This window comes from Eriocheir sinensis, chromosome 14 (assembly GCF_024679095.1).
Source record: "Eriocheir sinensis breed Jianghai 21 chromosome 14, ASM2467909v1, whole genome shotgun sequence".
Classification (NCBI taxonomy): domain Eukaryota; kingdom Metazoa; phylum Arthropoda; class Malacostraca; order Decapoda; family Varunidae; genus Eriocheir; species Eriocheir sinensis.
In genome coordinates this window covers 22,588,118-22,602,944 of record NC_066522.1, presented here as the reverse complement: position 1 = coordinate 22,602,944, position 14,827 = coordinate 22,588,118, and the positions used below count along the sequence as shown (strand labels likewise).

The 14,827-nt window shown below is 47.1% G+C and overlaps 1 protein-coding gene across 2 annotated transcripts in view; it reads right to left on the bottom strand.

Moving 5' to 3' along the window:
* Positions 1-14,827, bottom strand: part of LOC126998670 (uncharacterized) — a 104,847-nt gene that overhangs the window by 78,022 nt on the left and 11,998 nt on the right. The window contains exon 1 of one of the 2 annotated variants that reach the window (XM_050860647.1): positions 7,355-7,370. The exons of the other annotated variant lie outside the window; for it this stretch is intronic. The gene's annotated coding sequence lies outside the window, so the exon portion shown is untranslated. Of the gene's footprint in view, positions 1-7,354; positions 7,371-14,827 lie in introns of those variants that run through there. 2 annotated transcript variants of the gene reach the window in all.

Here is a 14,827-nt window from a genome sequence, read left to right as displayed (position 1 = left end):
AGGGCAAGAGAGAACACGAAGAGGAGGAGGAGGAGGAGGAGGAAGAGGTAGAGGAGGAGGTAGAACGTGTGTGTGTACGTGTGTGTGTGTGAAGGAGGGAGGTCAGAGAGCGAGAGAGAGGGACGGTGGCGACGAAGATGAGGAAGAAAAGGAAGACGAAGAGAAGGAAGGGGAGGAGGAAAAGGAAACGGCAGAAGACGATGACGAGGAAGAGGAAGAGAAGGAGGAGGAGGAGGAGGTGGAGGAAACACAGAGAGAAGGTGTATGTGTGCATGTGTTAGTGTGAGAGAGAGGGACAAGAAGAGGAGGAGGAGGAGGAGGAGAAGAAGGAGGAGGAAGAGGAGGAGGAAAAGGCAAGAGAAGACGAGGATGAGGCAGAGGACGAGGAGGAGATAGAGTAAGAAGCTGTGTGTGTTTGTGTGTTCGTGTGAGTGTGAGAGAGAGAGAGAGAGAGAGAGAGAGAGAGAGAGAGAGAGAGAGAGAGAGAGAGAGAGAGAGAGAGAGAGAGAGAGAGAGAGAGAGAGAGAGAGAGAGAGAGAGAGAGAGAGAGAGAGAGAGAGAGAGAGAGAGAGAGAGAGAGAGAGAGAGAGAAGAGGAGGGACTTCCCAAAACAACGGACGGGCCAATTACAACCTAAATAACGCAGACCAAGTAATTACAAGCGACTCAATCACGGCTTAAACACAGCGTGGGGCGCGTACTTGCCGAAGCCATGGGATGCGTGATTAGACCCGCCAACGACGTCAAATTTGGAATGAACTTCAATATTTATTCTGGCCCAAGTGATGGCAGCGGCGGACGGGGGCGGCGAGGAGGGGGAGGAGGAGGAAGACGAGGACGAGGAGAAACATGGAAACATGGAAACGCAGGCAACAGAAAGCCTATTGGCTCATTACGAGGTTGCCCGCTTTGGTGATTTAATCTGCTCGACAGCCTGGGGCCTGGGGAGCAGATGAAAGCGCCTCGATATTGAGGAGCAGATGAAAGCAACTCAATATTCAGTTTACTCCCGACGCAGCGAAGTGACGGTCGATTCTATATTTGAAGGAGTTGATAGTATTCGCATTTACTACTTCTGAAGGAAGATTGTTCCAGTGACGGATGACTCGGTTTGAAAAGAAACTCCTTCCGATGTCTGTGTTACATCGACTAGACTGAATGGGTAAACCGTTATTTCTAGTTCTTAGGTTGGTTTGCAATTCAAAGAAATTGGAGTAATCGACGTTATTGAATTTTTTTAGATACTTGAAGACTTGAATCATATCTCCTCGTAGGCGTCTTTTCTCCAATGTAAAGAGATTGAGTCGCTTGAGTCGTTCCTCGTACGGTTGAGCCCTTAAGGTTGGTATCATTTTCGTGGCGCGTCGTTGAATCCTTTCCAGTAAATCAATGTCCTTTCTGTAATTAGGAGACCAGAACTGTACTGCATACTCGAGGTGCGGTCTTACCATGGAATTATACAAGGATAGCATCACGTCTGGCGTTTAAGTTCCTCGCTATGAACCCGAGCATAATGTTGGCTTTGTTGTATGCTTTTTTACAGTGATTCGCGTGTTTCAGGTTATTGCTGATAGTGACTCCAAGATCCTTTTCCTCCTGCATCGCTTGCAGAGGTCTCCTATTCATGATGTATGTGTGGTTACTATTTCTGGACCCAATGTGCATGACTTTGCATTTGTCAACATTAAAGGACATTTGCCATTTTTCCGACCATTCGATAATGTGATTGAGGTCTTTCTGAATGATTTCGCAGTCGGTCTTTGTGAGGGCCTTTCCCCCCACCTTAGTGTCATCAGCAAATTTCGATATTGTGGATTTCAGTCCTGATTCGAGGTCGTTGATATATATGATGAAGAGAATGGGTCCCAGCACTGACCCTTGAGGCACTCCACTAGTGACTGGAAGCCAATCGGAAGGCTGTCCGTTGAGTAGTACTCGTTGTTTTCTGTCGGTGAGCCAATCTCTTATCCACGCGATCAGATTGGCTCCAATGCCCGCCGACTGCAGTTTTTAAGGAGTCGCTCGTGCGGTACCTTGTCGGTCCAGGTATATAACATCACTGGGGATGTGGGCATCCCAGTTCTTATATACCTTGGAAGAAGTCTAATAGATTCGTTAGGCAGGAGCGCTTGTTTCTGAAGCCATGCTGGGTGTCGGAGATTACATTATTGTCTTCTAGAAACTTAACAAGTTTGTCTCTAATAATCTTTTCGAGTATTTTCCTGCCACTGATGTCAAACTTATGGGCCTGTAGTTTAATGCAACGCTTTTGTCTCCTTTTTGAAAATTGGTGTTACGTTCGCCATCTTCCAGTCTTGCGGGACCTTTTCAATTGAACAGACTGGTTGAATATGTTAGTGAGTGGCTGAAGTATTTGTTGTTTAAGCTTTTAATAACCGCGGGGACAAACCGTCAGGTCCTGTTGACTTGTTCGTGTCGAGTTTATCCAAATACTCTTTCACTTCTTGGTCGCATATTGAGTCAATTTTCAGGGGCGTGATTCCCTCGGCGGGTCAGGGTTCTCGGGCATGGTGTCGATGTTCTCGACTGTGAATACGGATGCGAAGTTACTGTTGAGGATTCTGGCCATCTGTTTACTGTCCTGAGTTGCAGCTCCAGTCTCGTCTGTCAGGGGACCAATATTGATTTTACTTTCTTTTTCGATCTGATGTATGTGAAGAATTTTTGAGTTTGTCTTGATGTCACGCGCTATTTGTTTTCGTAGTTGCGTTTACTGAATAAGGGTGCGACAAGCTCTGAGGCTGTTGTGGTACTGAGTACGGGCTTCGGCCGTGTCATTCTCTTTCATTAGGTTATAATTCCTTTTTTAAGTTTACCGCCCTTTTTATTTCTCTGGTCATCCACGGTGGATCTACGGCACCATTTACTCGCCTGGGTTTCGTCGGCACTGTAGCCTTTCTCCCAAAAGCTTATCTTTGAAGTTGTTCCACACGTTGTCGATTGTATTGTCGTTGGTCCCAGGTCGCGGAGGGAAGCAGCTCACGGGCTAGGTTGAAATTTGCTTTTGTAGTCTGGTATCACTGACGGATTGTCTACGAGTTTGTGACTTATGTTGACATTGAAACGGATTAAGTGGTGATCGCAACCGTTAATTTTTTCACCAACTTCACAGTCGCGAATGAGGTTAATACCAGATCCAGCAGATTGTTTTCTCTTGTTGGTTGAGTTACAAAACGAATCTCCACCATTTCTATAAGCCTGTTACCCTCTTGATCTCCAGTCAATTGTCCCCAGTCAATGTTAGGGCAATTAAAGTCCCCAATTATTATTGCTTGTTTACTTTGTGTTAAAGAGTGAAGCTCTTCGTACAGGGCAGTGTCATCGGCTGCCTGTTGTTTTGGAGGCCTGTATACGATCGCAAGTGTTAGTTTCTTATTATTCGCAGTTATTTCCACATAGACGGAGTCGTAATTCTGCGTCCTGTTTGTCTATTTTATGGCAGGAGCGTACTTTTACGTAGCAAATTACTCCTCCTCCTTTCTTGTGCATTCGATTTTTTGGAAGCTTTCGGAAATGACAGTTCAGATACTAGATGTACAGAGTTGGCCCAAGTCTCTGTGATGGCTACCACATCTGGTTTCTCAGTTGCAGTATACGCCCTAATTTCTTTCCTTTTTGGGTAATAGACTGCGTGCATTTGTGTACAAAATGGAAATTTGACTCCTGGTTTGGCCGCGTCGTATTGTATGAGTTCGCTTATCAGAGGCGTCGTTGGTTACACAGTTTCTTGTAAGCCGCATCGACGCTACGGTTCGGTTGATCAAGGTCGCCTCCAGTTTTTGAATAGCTGAGAAGCTTTCAACTGCCTCCTTCTGGAGCCTTCCAAGCCGCGCCGAACCAACCTCGTTCAGGTGGAGTCCGTCCTCCCAAAACAAATCTGGGGGCTCATTGAAGTGATGCCATGTGTTCGTGAACCTTTATCCTTACATAACTGCTTAAGTTAGACTAGTGTTGACGCCGTACGCTTTACTGTTGTTGAATCCGGCGAACGTATTGACTCTCGGTAGAATTCCAGAGACGATGATGGTATTTCGAATGACTTGACGGTATTTTGCTAACAGGTCCTGAATTTGAGTTGACTGAAGGTCGTTGGTTCCGCATGGATCAGATACACTGTGTCGTCCTTCGCATTTACTGAAACTGCATCGACAGCTGATTCAATATCGTCCAGTTTGGCGGGGATACAGAAACGCTGCCGTGTCAACGTATTCCGACCACAAAACTCCGTAAGTTGGACTATCACCACACTGTCTCCAACTAAATTGAATCTAGTAGTTAGTTTTCCCATAACAGGAAACAGCTTCTGGTTCGTAAAAGTGACAGCTGGTAGAATGGTATTGTGAGTTCTTCTGGAAGGGCTAAGGTGGGTTTGGAAGTGGTGGTGGTGTTAGTGGGTGGCTGGGAAAGGGTGGAGGTGAGGTGTGGATGGAGGAGATGTGGTATCAGAAGTGGAGGAGGAGGCGGAGGTTGAGTTCGTGTTGGAGGTGGAAGTGGAGGATGGAGTGGTGATGAGGATAGGGGAGGAGTCAAGGGTGTTGGAGGGAGAGGAGGGAGTGGGAGAAAGGAGTGGTACTGTGGATGGAGGTGGATGGGGTAGGAAGGAGGTGGATGGAGTAGAAGGAATGCAGAGGAGATCGTGTTGGAGGTGGAAGGGAAGATGGAGGGTGATGAGGATAGGGAGGAGTCAAGGGTGGTGGAGGGAGATGAGGGAGTGGGAGTGGATGAGGTAGCAAGGGAGGTGGATGGGGCGGAAGGAATATTAAGGATGGAGGCGGGTTCAGGCGAGGAGGAGGAGGAGGAGGAGGTAATTGGGTCAGAACGTCAGAATATGAGTTTGAGGAGGAGGAAGCTGGAGTAGGAAGGGCGGGGAAAGAAGAAGAAGAAGAAGAAGAATGAGGGTAGGGAGTTGAGGGAAGGCCATCATGGTGTCCCAGATCAACGCATTGGAGCGTTGTAGTTCCTCGTTGGTTTTGTGCCTGAATACGTAAGTCTAAGACACAGTACCTACACATCGAGTCGCTGGTAATGAATCGCAGCATATTTCTTTGAACAATTACAGCAATTGAGATAGTTGGACGGCATGATTACTTCTTTTTTAATTTTTATTTACTGTTGCAAGACGATATAATTGTGTGTTTACAGTTAAGATGAATTTTGTATCCGCGTGGACTAAGGTGAACACCTGGAGGAGGCGGCTTTAAATCGGTCGAGTCACGCGGAGAGTTTGAGGTGTGGCGTCTATGAGGGGATTAAAATTCTCTGGGGATTAAACTTTCCTCCTTTTCAAAACAGGTGTGCTGGTATACGGGTCAAGCTTTGTACTTCTACGTTAGTGACAGATTTTCTACGTTAGTTAGACACAAGAAGCTCACTGTCTTTCACTGGGTGCTGTGTTAGGTCGTGCAGTTGTAATCCTACTGGGGAAAGACAGGAAACACAAAAAACGTCGATATATAACTTAACCGCTCAGCTCAGCAGGGAAGTCCTCTCACTGTAAGGTAATCCTCGCAACACTTCAAACACTAGTTAGACGCGTCACAGCACTGAGTTAGACGTTAATTAATTAAGTTGAGTGGTGCTAAATCAGAAAAGTAAACAAGCACAGTTAGTCGTTCGATTTCTGAGAAGGCGTACGGGCCTATTTAAGTAACGGTTAATTAAAAACGTGGATGAACGGATTTCAAAAGTTGTGACGTTAAAATGTAACACACGGAGTCGATTCACACACAAAATAACAAGTGTCGTTTCACCAGACGAGGTGAAAAGCAAGGTTAAGGTTTGATGCCGCAGCAGCAGCAAGGTCAACGTCTGTCCCTTTGAGGAGGTCAGGCGAGACTGAGGAGGTCAGGCGAGACTGATTGTGAGGAGAAAGAAAGGGAGAGGATGAGAAGACCAGGAGAGGGCGAAGTGATGGGGGAGGACGGGGGCGACGAGATTGAAGAAGGAAAAGGATAGCGAGGAGGAGGAGGAGGAGGAGGAGGAACAAGAAGACGAGGGGGATGTTGTGAGGAGAAAGAAGAGGAAGAAGAGACTAGGAGGAAGAGAGTGGCGCTAAAAGTGGAGAAGAGGAGGAGGACGAAGAAAAGGAAGACGAGGACGAGAAGGAGGAAGAGGAGCTTGTGAGGAGAAAGAAAGGGAGAGGATGTGAGGGTGAAGAGACGAGGAGGAGGAGGAGGAGGAGGAGGATGGTGACGTGAGAAGTGGAGAGGAGACAGAAGAAGGAAAAGGTTGATGATGACGAGAAGGAGGAAGATGAGGAGTCTGCATTGCGAAAAAAAAAAAGACACAAGAATGAAGAGACTAAAAGGAAAACGAGAAGGAAAAGGAAGCAGACGAGGACGAGGACGAGGACAAGGATACTGTGATGATGAGAGGAGAAAGAAAGGGAAGAACAAAAGGGTTTAGGGCATAAGAACATAGGACCAGGAAGATGAAGGTGACGTGCATGAGAAGTGGAGACGAAGAGGAAGAGGAGAAGGTTGTAAGGAGAAAGGAAGGCAGAGGATAAGAAGGGAAAGACACCAGGAAGAGGAAGAGGGCGTGATGGAAGGAGAAGAAGAGAAAAGGCCGCAAAGGAGATAAAGAGAGAGAGGAAGAGGCGTGTTAAGAGGAGAGATGAAGGGGAGAATGGGGGAGATAAGTGATAGGGGAGACAAAGAGAGAGAGAGAGAGAGAGAGAGAGAGAGAGAGAGAGAGAGAAAGGAGCTGAGATGAGATGAGACAAGACTAAGTAGACGGACAGACAGACAGAAGACCACGAAAGGAGAACCAAAGAAGAGGAAGGGAAAAGAAAAGAAGAAGAAAAAGAAGAAGATGAAGAAGAACAAGAGCAAGAAGAAGAACAAGAGCAAGAACAAGAAGAGGAAGAAGAAGAAGAAGAGGAGTGGATTGGAACTCATCAGCTCGGTCGGTTGTAATCCCCATGATAAGCACTGATGACTAAATTATTCCTATTAGCAATTATTTATTAGCTTAATTGGTGTCTCGTTCAGTAGTGGGGCAGGAATTAAGGTCCATGGAGGCTTATGACGTAGGAGCGAGAGAGAGAGGGGGCGAGAGAGAGAGAGAGAGAGAGAGAGAGAGAGAGAGAGAGAGAGAGAGAGAGAGAGAGAGAGAGAGAGAGAGAGAGAGACTGACTGACTAACTGACGGACGGACTGAATTAACACACAAACAGACAGACAGACAGACAGAAAAGCAAGCAATACCAGGCAGGCAGAAAGACAGACAGACAGACAAACAGACAAACACGTAAACAAAACCAGACAAACAGCGACACAGACAGACAGACAGATACAGAAACAGACAGACTTCTTCCATTATATTTATCACACCTGTTCAATCTTGTGTGGCATTTGACCTCTGTTCGGGAGCAGTGAGTAGCGGGCTTTTTTTTTTTTCTTTGCGCCCTTGAACTGTCTCCTAAGCTGTAAAAAAAAAAAAAAAAAATTAGTTGTTCAAAATATTCTTACTAAACCGAGTTAGTTTCATCTCTCCAGCGTCACCCTCACAACCCATTTGAAGCCTCTTGACACTATCGTAATTCCTGTGTGTATACCTCCCGCCATTCGGTATCAAGGTCCGTATCCTCAGACGCTTTCGGCTCTACCAACAACTACTTCCTAAAGCCACAGAGAAGATCAGTCGGGTTCTCATGAGTGCTTTTCACGTCCTTTGAGAAATTTCTCTATAACTTTTTTCCACTCCCAATTCCGATTATTCTTTCTCTGTTTGTTATTACGTCTACAGCGATGTCATGCACGTCTATCTGCCATTCCTGGATGGATTGTCATACGTTATTGACACTGAAAAATATGGGCATTAGATAATTCTGAATATCGTTGCTTTTTTTTTTTACAGCTAAGGAGACAGTTCAAGGCCGTAAAGAAAAATATAAAAACAAGCCCGCTACTCACTGCTCCTGAATAGAGATCAAAGGAGTGTCCAAAAAGAGAGGTCAATTTCGGGAGGAGAGGTGTCCTGATACCCGACCACTCAACACTCAAACACGGGATTACAGCGAAAACAATGATGCAAACTGATTAGGTAATCGCAGCAATATGTAAAAAACAACAATAAAGTCGTGTGGTTTGGTAACAAGTGAATATGCGATACACAACTACAGCTAGTAATCGCAGCTACTTACTAGTGCTGTAGACCTCAGAAGCCTCACTGACACCACAGAATAAGCAGACGTCCCACATCACCTCGCCCCCTCAGTGACGACCTCTGACCCCTGAACATGTCTCCGCCTCCCACTCACTTACAACACACGCGTCCACTCAGCAGACGATGGTCCCATTTTTCAGGCGGACTGAAACGTTCTCATGGGAATGTGCTACTTGATAGCAACCTTAGTCTAATGCATGCGTGTCGTCGAATAAAAAAACTTACTGAGAGTTAAGGATAAAACTAAATACTTTGCAGTAGGACAGGTTTCGCAACAACTATTTATGAATATTACTTTAGCTATATGTTGGAATGGCGGTTATAGTGATCTTTACTATACACTTCCATATCACACGAAGTTGCTAAACAATAAAGTATCTGCTACTTACTATCTGTCTGTGCCTTGCCGTCATGTCAAGAACACCCTTGGTAGTGACGAGACATTATTCTGTCAGCTTTTTATTGTAACGGTCTAGCACTTGTTAACACCACCTCCATTAATTTGTTCGTATCAACATTGCGCAATTTTGTGCATGTGATTATCTTAATGACTATCGATCATCAGTATCGTAACGTTATCAGATTAAGGTGATAATCTTATGTTCAGTACGCAAACAACACTTAAACACTTCACGTGTGCCATCTCTTGGAGTGGTGCTCCGTTTGTTCGAACCTCAGGTGTCTCGGACTCACGCTGGGGTTGGAAGCAACTTTTGTCCCCGACTGTACGTCAGTCTATCACTAGGTCCATAAAACTGCCCTTATGGAAACACTGACAAAACAACCTCCACGAAAGCCTTATCAAATGTGGATGTGTGAGCCCCGAAATATGTGAGAATATGAACCTAATTAGTTACCTATTAGTGAAAAAGGAAAGACGCAGTGATGAGAACAAGAACTCTAGAGAATGGTAAGGCAGAGAACCATGAGAGCGGCGGCCGTACTCTGCAGAACAAAATGCTTGCAGGAAGGAATAACTTTTAACACGAGTGGCGATTTGCGGGCCTTTGCTTTTGTTGTGTTGTGCCCTTGAGGTGGAAGTCTCCCTTGCTGTAAAAAAAAAGAAAAAAAAAAGGAGAGAAGAGCAGCTGCTGTTGTGGTCGCACGCTTAACTAAGGTGAAGTAGAGTGAGTTGATGTTGCGAGCTCCGTCTGTCCGTCTGTCTGCGTTCTTGAAGTGTGAGATGCTATATTGGGTTCAGGGGAAGTTGATGATGACGCTGTGAAGATGCTGCTGCGGTTACGTGAGTTAATATGATGACAGCAGCGACGTTAACATTAATTATGATTAATTAATTGAGAACAATAGCCTTGTGCCCCCTCACGCCGGAGTCAAGCACAGGAATAAAGGGAGCAGAAAAACAAGCCGTGAGCCCGCATGCAACACCAAGCTGCCGGCCCCGGAGACAAGCACTAGAGTAGGGGATCTTAACCTTTCGATGATCCCAGACCCCCATTGGATTGCTCAGTATTTTTTTTTCTTTTTTTACGTCTTGGCCTATTGCGCCGGCAGGCTTCTTCCCGGTGGATCCTGAGGGTCGGTCCAAGGCTTCTTCCCGGTGGGGGCTGATGGTCGGCCCAGCCCGTTCTGGCGCAGGCGAGTGTTTATAGTGGCGCCATCTTATATTGGCTCATGCTGCCCTCCCGGAGCTCATCTTTAATCCTAGAATCTAGAGTCCAGGTTGATAGGTGGTCTTCTGGACAGCATGTGGGTAGTTTTAAGCCACTCGGCGGCGGCTGAAAAATCCCAGCTTGGTGGCACCGGTCGGGGATTGAACTCGCGTCCTCCTGAACGCGGGGCCGTCTCGCTATCTGTTCAGCCACCGCCTCCCCTGAATGTAGGGTAACATACCCCTTCGCTTGACTGCTGAAATCATCATCATCTAACTCTGACTACGCCTACAGCTCAACTACAATTCATAATATTCAAAACAATGAAGAGTTGCAAGACGTTCGTGACAGGGTTGCCAAATATTTTGGGTGGTTTGATGTTTTTCCCGAGGTCCGTAGTTTTGGCAGATTTTGGGGGGGCGAGAGGGTTCACGAGGAGGAAAGTGAAGTCAATTTCTTAAAAACTGCCAAATTGCTCTCTTTTTCTCCTACTCTCTGCATCAGGGCAGGACAGAGGGCACAGTATGTGTGTGTGGGGGGGGGGGGCCACTAGGCACAGGGGAAGACAGGTCACAGGGCAGGACACAGACCACAGGAGACAGGGCAGGGCAGATACAGGACATAGGGCACAGGACACAGGGCAAGTGACAGGACACAGGGCAGGACACTAAGAACAGGACAAGCCACAGAGCACAGGGCAGGACACGGTATACAGGAGAATGGTAAGGCAGAGAACCATGAGAGCGGCGGCCGTACACTGCAGAACAAAATGCTTGCAGGAAGGAATAACTTTTAACACGAGTAGCGATTTGCGGGCCTTTGTTTTTGTTGTGTTGTGCCCTTGAGGTGGAAGTCTCCCTTGCTGTAAAAAAAAAAAAAGAAAAAAAAAAAGAGAAGAGCAGCTGCAGTTGTGGTCGCACGCTTAACTAAGGTGAAGTAGAGTGAGTTAATGTTGCGATCTCCGTCTGTCCGTCTGTCTGCGTTCTTGAAGTGTGAGATGCTATATTGGGTTCAGGGGAAGTTGATGATGACGCTGTGAAGATGCTGCTGCGGTTACGTGAGTTAATATGATGACAGCAGCGATGTTAGCATTAATTATCATTAATTAACTAAGAACGATAGCCTTATGCCCCCTCACGCCATTGCCTTAAATCACAATAACACAAAATCACGGAGTCAAGCACAGGAATAAAGGGAGCAGAAAAACAAGCCGTGAGCCCGCATGCAACACCAAGCTGCCGGCCCCGGAGACAAGCACTAGAGTAGGGGATCTTAACCTTTCGATGATCCCAGACCCCCATTGGATTGCTCAGTATTTTTTTTTCTTTTTTTACGTCTTGGCCTATTGCGCCGGTAGGCTTCTTCCCGGTGGATCCTGAGGGTCGGTCCAAGGCTTCTTCCCGGTGGGGCCTGATGGTCGGCCCAGCCCGTTCTGGCGCAGACGAGCGTTTATTGTGGCGCCATCTTGCATTGGCTCATGCTGCCCTCCCGGAGCTCATCTTTAATCCTAGAATCTAGAGTCCAGGTTGATGGGTGGTCTTCTGTACAGCATGTGGGTAGTTTTAAGCCACTCGGCGGCCGCGGCTGAAAAATCCCAGCTTGGTGGCACCGGTCGGGGATTGAACTCGCGTTCTCCTGAACGCGGGGCCGTCTCGCTATCTGTTCAGCCACCGCCTCCCCTGAATGTAGGGTAACATACCCCTTTGCTTGACTGCTGAAAACATCATCACCTAACTCTGACTACGCCTACAGCTCAACTACAATTCATAATATTCAAAACAATGAAGAGTTGCAAGACGTGCGTGACAGGGTTGCCAAATATTTTGGGTGGTTTGATGTTTTTCCCGAGGTCCGTAGTTTTGGCAGATTTTGGGGGGCGAGAGGGTTCATGAGGAGGAAAGTGAAGTCAGTTTCTTAAAAACTGCCAAATTGCTCTCTTTTTCTCCTACTCTCTGCATCAGGGCATGACAGAGGGCACAGTGTGTGTGTGTGGGGGGGGGGGGGGGGGGACACTAGGCACAGGGGAAGACAGATCACAGGGCAGGACACAGAGCACAGGAGACAGGGCAGGGCAGATACAGGACATAAGGCACAGGACACAGGACACAGGGCAGGACACTAAGAACAGGACAAGCCACAGAGCACAGGGCAGGACACGGTATACAGGGCAGGGCGGGATACGCGTAAGAAGCGTGTCGGGGTACAGTTAGGCCGGGCGCACGAGGGCTATATGGCGGGCCCCCAGCAGTGATCGACAAGCAAGGACGAAACTCTCCTCGATGGCCCCTATTACAGCGACCATCCAGGGTACGCGGGGCCGTAAATCATGACCCCGAGCCTGGTATTACCCTGAGGTGCCCGCGCCGCCCCGACCATGACACGCTAGGCCACGGAACCAGGACAGGGGCTACAGCGATGGCCCTCTTGTGGTCCTTCTCCTCCTCCTCACTCGCTTCATCTTCCTCCTCGTCTTCCTTTTCCTTCTTCTCCTCCTCCTCCTCCTTTTTCTTCTTCTCCTTCTTTTCTTCTTTTCTTCTTTTTTCTTTTTCTTCTACTTCTTCTTCTTCTTCTTCTCCTCCTCCTCCTCCTCCTGCTGCTGTCCTATTGTGATCCTCATAATTGATGCTGCCACCATGTCCTCCTCCTCCTCCTCCTTCCTTCTCTTCTTCCTTCAGCTGGAACAATCTTCCTTCGACTGGAGCAATCTTCCTTCACTGGAACAATCTTCCTTCAGAAGTAGTAAATGCGAATACCATCAACTCCTTCAAATATAGAATCGACCGTCACTTCGCTGCGTCGGGAGTAAACTGAATATCGAGGTGCTTTCATCTGCTCCTCAATATCGAGGTGCTTTCATCTGCTGCCCAGGCCCCAAGTGGCTGTCGAGCAGATTAAATCACCAAAGCGGGCAACCTCGTAATGAGCCAATAGGCTTTCTGTTGCCTGCATTTCCATGTTTCCTTTTGTTTTGTGTTCCTTAACTTGTCTGATGCCTTCACTCTTCCCTTCTCTTCTTCCTCCTTCCTCCTTCTCCTCCTCCTTCTGTTGCCCTATTGTGATCCTTATAATTGATGCTGCCACTGTATCCTTCTCCTCTTCTTCTTCCTCTTCTCCTCTCTCCTCTACCTCCTCCTCTTCTATTTCCCTTGTTCTGTAGTAGTGCTTGGCTGGCTTGTTTATTGCGACTTATATGCTTATTCTCTTTTTCCCTTTGTTTCTCTTCTTCCTATGGTTGTGTAATTCTTGGTTGGTTGGTTCTCTTTGCCTTCCTCTTTTTCTCTTTCCATTGTGTTGCGTTATGATGCAACGCGCCCCGCCAATTAGTCTGTCACTCAACCCATCTCGGACCAACTATGTTTCGCCCGGTGTTGTATCCTACATGGGTAGGCGGTGGCTGAATGGATAGCAAGACGGCCCCGCGTTCAGGAGGACGCGAGTTCAATCCCCGACCGGTGCCACCAAGCTGGGATTTTTCAGCCGCCGCCGAGTGGCTTAAAACTACCCACATGCTGTCCAGAAGACCACCTATCAACCCGGACTCTAGATTCTAGGATTAAAGATGAGCTCCGGGAGGGCAGCATGAGCCAATGCAAGATGGCACCACTATAAACACTCGCCTGCGCCAGAACGGGCTGGGCCGACCCTCAGGACCCACCGGGAAGAAGCCTTGGACCGACCATCAGGATCCACCGGGAAGAAGCCTACCGGCGCAATAGGCCACAACGTAAAAAAAAATAATAATAATAATAATAATTGCATTCCTGTATCTATATAATTACTGCATCCATTTCATTACTGTGTCCATTCTATTGCTGTATTCATTTCAAAACTGTATCTCCTTTCTATTGTTGTACCTATGTCGTTATTGTATCCATTGCATTACTGTATTTCCATTTTATTGTTGTATCTATGTCATTACTGTATCCATTCCATTGTTTATCTATTCCAATTTTGTGTCTATTCCATTCCAATCTTGTATCCATTCCATTGTTGTATCCACTTCAGCACTGACCCTCGTGCACTACCCCAGCCCAACACTCACCTGCCTGGCTCTCACAAGGCCGCACGTCCTCGCCGGCCAATATCAAGGTCGCCGCCAGACCACCACCACCACCACCACTTGTCTCTCCCTCGCTCACCAGCCAGTGTCACGGGTCGTATCTCACGCTCCAGCAAAAGTCGCGCTTTTCTCTTTGTCTCCCCTCTCTCACCACCCACGAAACTCCCTCCATCTCTCACTCCTCCCCTTCCCCGCTCCCTCTTTACCCCGCAGCCTCACGACACGATACTTTAGCATTTTTCATAAATTTATCAGTATTAGCCGAAGCTCTAATTAAGATAATAATAAACATCAAAAGAGAAATTTCAACTTTTCCCTCAGGGCTCACGCCTCCTGGAAGTTACTAACGTACCCCTAGATGGTCACGCCCCCCAGGATAAGAATCACTGAATCAGAGGGTAGATGGATAAAGCAAACAAGACCTGGACAAACCACAGAATCAAGCAATAAAAAGTGTTAAAAATAGACTCACTTATATTAAAATTATGATATAAGAGAAATGTAAATTCAGGGTCACCTATACATGAATGAGTTACCGCTGCAGTGAAAAATACTTATTTCCACTTAAAGGTGTTGACAATGTGTTGCATGGCTCAGACGGCCGAGCGTTAGAGGCACAAACAACTCTTGGGAGAAAAAGCTCCGAAACTGGGCTGGGCGATACATTAAAGCCGCAGAGATAACAATAGATGCGCGTGGCCCTAGTGCTCATATCCGTCCCCTTGGCCTTTGAGCTTATGGCGGAAAAAAACTACCCCGGGACACACGGCCAGTGCGACATCCGGGTTCCCATAGCTCGGATAAAATGTAGATGAGTGCCAAGTGACATCCCGCAGCAAAAGACCCGACTGGCGGAGACGGAAAAAAAAGGAAAAAAATGGAGGAATCGGAAAAAAACATTAACACGCCATACTCAGCAAACACTATCACAATAACACACCATACCCAGAAAAAAAAAACAGTGAAAC